We start from the raw sequence: 7,493 nt of genomic DNA, 5'->3' as shown, positions 1-7,493 counted from the left end.
AAGTATTTACCTAGCAAATAAAAACAACTAAAGTAATATATAAGAATACTAGTTAGGTGCCCGTGCGTTGCAACGGCATACAAAATATTTGACAAAATGTTAGTGCATAATGATTACATAAAAACAAACATATTTTTCCCATGTTACCTAGGTTTTATTTGAGAAGAAAAAACTATCTCAAGATTAGAAACCAACAAGGTAAACCTGGGCCAAGTTCAATATTACATTTTTATTAAGGTTAGGCTCGCCACTTGCCAGTGGCTTGAATGCTTCAATATCACAGAAGATTCTTGACATAGCAAGTTATTCTAGGTACTAAACTAATGCGTATCCTTTTTAAAACATAATACATATTTAAGTGATGTTTGGTTAGTGCATTGTAAATGCAAACATGGAAACTAATACCGCTGCAGTCTGAAGAAAGTAATCAAATACATGGAATGTTTGGTCCACATGAAGTAACGCTGCTCCAGAAGTTTAGGGTGGAGTTACCTCCAGTTCACTGTATTTCAAACTCAAATGTACCAAATAATTTCTACACAATCTCTGTACTGATGTTCAAGCACAGTTGGATCCAACACTCAAGTATGAAAAACACATTATCAATCAATATCTTTTCATCCTTCTCTGATGAATGTTGTAGAACAGATTGCTAACAAAAATGATCCTTGTGACTCATGAGTTAAATATGATACACATGGTACCTCAATTGTCAGCTCTTCTTCAATCAGGTAGAATTAGAATGTTTGGTATCCCATGAAGTGCCTTTCGTGGAGGAACGTAGAGAGAGCAAAGATGTTGGGAAATGTCTTTGGCACTGGAACGTAGAGAGAGCGAAGATGTTGGGAAATGTCTTTAGCACAGAGAGATTGAAGAGAAGAAACCGAAGGAACTTATTAGCATTTCTCTCTCAATATCTTCAGCTTGAGAAGTTGGGTCATGATGGGTTGTGTTGATCTTGAGGGACTGGTAGAATGCCGTTGCAAATAGCACCTACACATAAAAAGGTTGAGCATCTCAGTGGCTCCCATTAACAAAAGTTGTTACATAAGTTAGAAAGGTATACATCCATTATATGAAAACTCAAAACATAATGTGGAGCATGCAGTTTCCTTTGAACAGACAAGTTGTCTCATTTTGTATAAATCATTAGGTTTTCTAGGCACTTTCACATAAAATCATTTCTAGTGACCGTTGTTTTCAGATCTTCCTGATACTTTCACATAAAACCGGTTCCAGAGAACATTTTTTGTAGAAAACACATGATCCATTCAAAACAATCATATATGATGTAGTCCATAACAGCAGCCAAATCAGTGAATATGAAGGTAGGTGTACTTATAGTATTGAACATTATAACCATCAGATATGCGCAATAAGTAGATGTAAAATATCAGTGCCTTCACAACGTTGCGGTAGGGTCAGTCGGTCAGGTGTGCAACAAAATATATGAACTAAGATAAATAACTGGGGGAATTATGGTGAGTTGGACCTCGTGACACATGTGGATCACTGGTGTTTACTACCTTTGAACCTTCAACTCTAACAACAAACATACATATGGAATAATATTTATCGAGGAAAAACAGATGTCTATTTAGAATTTTATATATACAAACTTTGCAGCAACTCTTAGATAGCAATATTAATGGTTGAAGCATACATAGTGACTGCAACACAACTAATGTGTATGATTTCACGAACAGCACAAGTGCCCATATGAATGCAAACAAAAATTTATTGAGATGTTTCCTCAGTTGCATTTATTTTGTTACCTGAACAATATCAGCATATCAAGCAAGTCCCCATGATGCTTCCTTCACTGTAGGAAAACAATGGCACTATCCCGAAGTATGAGTACATGTTTGGCTCATCCAGAAACAATGGCACTATCCCGAAACAATGGCACTATCCCAAAGTCTGCCCTTATGATCTCCATATAACAAGGAAAGAAAACAAATGTTGTCATGAAGAGAAAATAAAATTTCTAGTTACCTCCTATTTCTAGATATCATTTCTCTTTAAGGTTTTGTTTCAAGATGAAATATTATATAGAGATCGCTAAGATATCTGAAATACCATGAGGAAATGGTAGCAATTTAGTAGCAGAGAAGTGACTATTTAAGCAGCCAGAAGAATAGGAAGAGCAAGAACACAATTTTTATTTCCTAAGCAAAGTTGCAAAGTTAAGAGTGGAACAGAGCACTTGTAACACATACACATGCAAAATCTTATCAAGTTCTCTCACAGTATCCCTTCTTTCAGATTTAATCATGAGGCTGGAATTATGTTCGAGCTTGATCATTATGCGGTTCCAGAAAATATGGACCAAGAAAATATAACAGTGTGCATTTCTCTTTTATCTGAGCTTCTAGGTTTACCTGATGACACAAATGGCTTCCCTGAAACTGCTGTTGCACAATTCTCAAATCCTTCATAAAAAAGCAAAATGGAAGCAGGTTCCCTAATGCAAGCCATGATGAGCTACTTCTTTGATGGCACAAAAAATTCTTGACTGAACCAACTCAAATGAAGAGCACTCTCATGAGGAGAATATAAGCCTTCGAGGAAGACGATGCAGCTGACTGCTACCTCAAGAAATTCCACAACTACCTATCAATCCGATCCATAATTCCCTTCAGGTAAATCCTTCAATCTGAAAACAATTCAAAAACTTTTGTTAAACATAGCTCTTGCTTGACTATAAAGCTGAGAAATAGAATTTCAGATATAAATCAATTATGAGTATATGACCAAATACATAGGCACGAGAATGCGTAGACATCTTAGAAGGAGATGTCAGGTTCATGGAAGAAGCAAAGATATATACATGGTTGAAAAAGATGTCATGCCTATGCATGCTCGTGCTAAAGGCGAAGAATGGGGGGGCGTGTACCTGGAAAAAGATCAGAAAGCAGAAATTAGAGCATCTCGTCGTCCCAAGCAGCACAAATTGGAGCGCTAGCCAGGAAGAACGTCCCGGTGGTGGCGAGGAGCAGCGACGCCCACAAGAACACAACACGCGGTGGTGCGCCTAGGCCCAGGCAACGCGGTCCAGATTGGGGAAAGGGTCTATGGAGAGGACGGTGGCGATGGGGAGCACGGTGTAGGGTACACCGCTGACGAGGCCATAGGGGCGCGTGGAGGAGCGAGGCGACGACGGAGAGCAGGTGTCCATCCTCCCACCTCACCTGAGCTCCAACGACACTGCAACACCTGCCTCTTCCATCCTCCCACCAAACTCGAGCTCATCGATCCCGGAGAAGAACGACACAGTAGCAGGGAAAGGGCATAGGAGAGTGGAGGCGAGGCGGAGAGCATGGCATGTTGCCAACCGCTGGAGGGCGTGGGGTGACAGGGATGACAACAATCTTCTCGTTTGGCTTTCCCTCTCCTTCTAGGCGATGGCATGCGGGGGCTAGGGAGGAAGGCGACTGTCTCGTGCGGGGGTGAGGGTGGAGGTGGAAGGGTGGATGGACGAGTATCATGCGGCTAGAGCTCCATCTCCCTGCACGTAGACCAGGTGGCGGCGCGCACGGGGGTGAGGGAAGAGGTGCTAGGTCAGGGTCGAGCCGAGTGGGTGGGGGACGCGGTGGTATTCTCGGGAAGGAGGCGACATGCGCGCTGGAGACAGACGGGGGCGGGAGTTACGGAGGCAGGGCTTGGTGTAGACATGTGGACGCCCATAATCCATTCTTATAGAGTAGTAGAGATGTTATCTATTTGCATAGTGCAGTTTAGAAAATGTCTAACTGAGGATATCAAGACTGATTTGGATCTAGAATTGTTGAGGTCATCAACTGCATCTCCTTTTATCATCTCCCACTACTACTAACTGTGAGGATACCAAACCTCTTGCATATGACAATGGAACTATTTTTAATAATGAACACCTTTATCATCGCATTTGAGAATAAACTATATTTCAATATTTCCCAATATAACAGTATTAGTTTCATTCCTTGTTTGTATGTTTGAGTAGTATCTGTTTCATTCTTTGTTTTTATCTTTCAGTAAAAAATTTCAAGTATTTGAATTGTTAACTGATCAACACAGGTGCACCATATATCATGCCTACAATTTGGTAAATAAATGCTTGCACGCGGCCTAGTATAATGTGTAGTAAACGTTTTAGGATAATGGTACCTAGATTATGGGGAGCAGGGTTTTGGAGTTGTGATAATCCCAACTTAATCTCAAGGGCAATATATTGCATAGATTATATACATTCTATTCCTTCACAGAAATTGTATTGATGTGTTTTGGAAAGAAAACCTGAGCCAAGTCTTTGGTGCACTGGAAAAGTTTTTAGCATTTCAACAAAAACTTTGTCTTCTCAAAGCGAGAAATAATCTCTCTAGCCTAGGAAATGTTAATAAAAATATGAAAGTGTTAAGCTAATGAAGAAGAGATATGTAGGGAATGTCGTTATCAACAATTAGTACAAAAAGAATAGAAAGGGCAGTCATTCGAAGAAAAAGAAATATATGGTTTAGGCATCAACTCATTCTAGTTATAAGCTAAAATTTAACAGAATAAGCTCTGTGTAGCCACATGTAGCTTTTTAAAGTGCGGCAAGAGTTGGGTGCTAAAAAAGCCAATGAGTGGTATTATCTGTAGAAATGATCCAGCTAGCCAATCCAAATACACAAGAAGCATCGAAAGGTATAAACCAATAACCATCTGAATGAAATGATGGTTTGTACAAACAATATGCTTGTATACATTTAGATCACAACTCCAATTCTATAATTTGATCCATTGGACAAGTTGTTTGACCATACAACCATGGCTCACCAATACAATAATACGATAAAATAATCTCAAAAGCTATCAAATTAATCCAAAAAAGAAATTTTGGAATTACAATGCCAACAAAATTCCACCTAAGCTACACATTACAGTATCATCCACTGGAGTAGCAATTATTCGTAAGCAAATTCACATATATAGAAACAAACAAACCAGAAGTAATTGCATTCATACTTCAATATCCTTGAGTATAATATTCACTATTCATATATGGCAAGGTAAATCTCATTAAACAAGAAGCCATACCTAATAAATCTTGAATCAGAGCTGGATTACATTCCAAAACCGTAAGAATAAGATAGTGCAACTGGCTCCAAAATCATCACCAAATGAACAAACCAATTAACTGAGTCTAAAACAGGAGCCGACTAACCGAACTCAATCAAATCCAAGCGTACCAGAATGAACAAGCCACTGTACAACATGTGTGTGGGCACCAAAAAATCGGAATCTCCTTAGCGAAGAGAGGCTGAAAAGCTTTCCGAATGTGAGCCCCATCTTCCTCCGCACCCGCTTCCTTCACCAACCATTGATCATTCCGCTCAGAGCTCACCCCAAGTCTACCATACGATGGACATGAATCCTAGCGCATGATCTGCCCGATCCGTGCAGCCGTTAGAGAGAAGATCGAGGGCAGGAAGATCTGATAGCGCAAGGGGCTCATTATTGGATCTTCCAAAAGAGAGGGGGTGGAAGGGATGGATCGATTCAAAATCCAGAGGTGGTGGCATAGGGGATCGGGGGCGAGGCAGTGCCCTGATGAGGGGAGGGGAGGATAGGGAGATATTAACGCCACGGTTCATGTCGGATCAGGGGATGGGGGCTCACCTTGTAATATACAAAAAAATGTTGCCAAAAGTTGATCTTCGGTGCGTGGATGTGGGAAAAGGGTTGTGGGCCGTTGGATGCTAAGTCAGAGTCATCTGAGGCGTCGTTTCTTTTCTCCCACAAAGAAACCCTAGGTGGCCGCCCCCCTTTTTCCCCTTTCTTGGCCGCCCCTCCCCTCCCCTGTCTTGGCCGCCCCTCCCCTCCCCTCCCCTTTCCTGGCCGCCCCTCTCCATTGCAGTCGCCTTCTATCCTCTCCACTGCTTCCTCCTCCCTATAAATCTCCTCCACGCAGCAAGGCTCGAGAAGGGAAGGAGCAAGATGGATTGAAGAGGAAGAGAGGACCAAGGAGATGTTCTATCCCCATCTCTTCTTGCAGATTTTCTTGGGGAAAACCCTAGGTGGCTACACTCTGGATCATGCCTAGTATCTTTTTCTTCTTCGATGAAGGCAAGTGAATGTAGCGGTGGTTGCTACCGTTTTGACTTGCTATTTTTATCGCCTGCACTCTAATATTCAGAATTATTGAATTCTTTCATAATTGAACTCTATGATGATGCTTTACTTGATTGTATTATATTGATGCTCAATCATATATTGATGATGATTATGGTTCGAGTATGACCCATGAGATTAATTCACACCCCTGAAGGAAGATGAAGTATTATTTGAGGTTTGTATTGTATCTGAAGGTAGGTAAAGTATTATTTGAGGTTTGTATTGTATCTGAAGGAAGGTAAAGTATTATTTGAGGTTTGTATTGTATCTGAAGGAAGGTAAAGTATTATTTGTGGTTTGTATTGTATCTGAAGGAAGATGAAGTATTATTTGAGGTTTGTATTGTATGCGAAGGAAGTGAAGTATATTGATAAATGCAGCATGCCATATGCATTGCATGATTCATTTGCATCTGAAGTTTTGTCATGACCTATGGTCCGACCGTACCAGTACAACTTAGCATCGTACATTGCCCGAGGAGGGTTACGATGCGACTTCATACCCTCAGAGGTATGAAGGCAGAGGATATATGCATTGCATTCACATGCATTCATTGAAGTGATATTTGCAGATATTGTTGACGTAGGGAAATGAGATGGTATTGGTTATATTGGGACTATTGAGTTCTATATCTACAAGTATTTCTGATCTTAATTGTGATTCCTGTAAAATGTTAATTAATTCATCTTGTGGTTTAAATATCTCGTCAAAACATTTTGCTTGCTGAGATGTTTCATCTCACTCTTGCATTACTCAATGCAGGTGCTTGATGCTTATCAAGGGGAGTGGGTGAAAGGGAAATGTACCCTTGGGACATTTCTATAAGATTTTGGTGATTAAGTGCTCCACACAAATGCTTTGAGTAATATTTGTGCCAAAAAGACTTAAGAAGTGCAAATCAAGAGTAAAGGTATGTTTCTAAGACTTAGTACATTGTTTTGGAGACTAATGTATTGTGTCTAAGTGCTAGAAACAGGAAAAGACCAATTTGGAAAAGACTTGGTTGTGCAGCCAAGACTCTGCGCAGTCTAGGTGCACCGGACTGTCCGGTGGTGCACCAGACAGTGTCCGGTGCGCCAGGCTGGCTCTGGCGAACTGGCTGCTCTCGGGTTTCGTCGGCGGCGTACAGCTATAAATCACCGGACTGTCCGGTGGTGCACCGGACTGTCCGGTGAGCCAACAGTCGGCCGGGCCAACGGTCGGCCGCGTAATCCGCGCGCGACGCGTGGCAGAGCCAACGGTCAGAAGGGGGCACCGGACTGTCCGGTGTGCACCGGACAGTGTCCGGTGTGCCAACGGCTCTGAATCTCCAACGGTCGGCTGCGCCAGAATAGGAGAGAAATCCGCACCGGACAGTG

At 41.6% G+C, this 7,493-nt stretch overlaps 1 long non-coding RNA gene across 1 annotated transcript; it reads right to left on the bottom strand.

The window, feature by feature from the left end:
• Positions 1-599: 599 nt before the first annotated feature.
• LOC103629968 (uncharacterized) lies at positions 600-5,615 on the bottom strand. The gene is made up of 4 exons (XR_002748576.2): positions 5,059-5,615; positions 2,382-2,656; positions 1,776-1,933; positions 600-993 (listed from the first exon to the last, which is right to left on the bottom strand). It is a non-coding gene; the product is annotated as an uncharacterized lncRNA (long non-coding RNA).
• Positions 5,616-7,493: the final 1,878 nt, after the last annotated feature.

Source organism: Zea mays, chromosome 6, assembly GCF_902167145.1.
Source record: "Zea mays cultivar B73 chromosome 6, Zm-B73-REFERENCE-NAM-5.0, whole genome shotgun sequence".
NCBI classification, from domain to species: domain Eukaryota; kingdom Viridiplantae; phylum Streptophyta; class Magnoliopsida; order Poales; family Poaceae; genus Zea; species Zea mays.
This window is presented reverse-complemented; position numbering and strand designations above follow the sequence as displayed.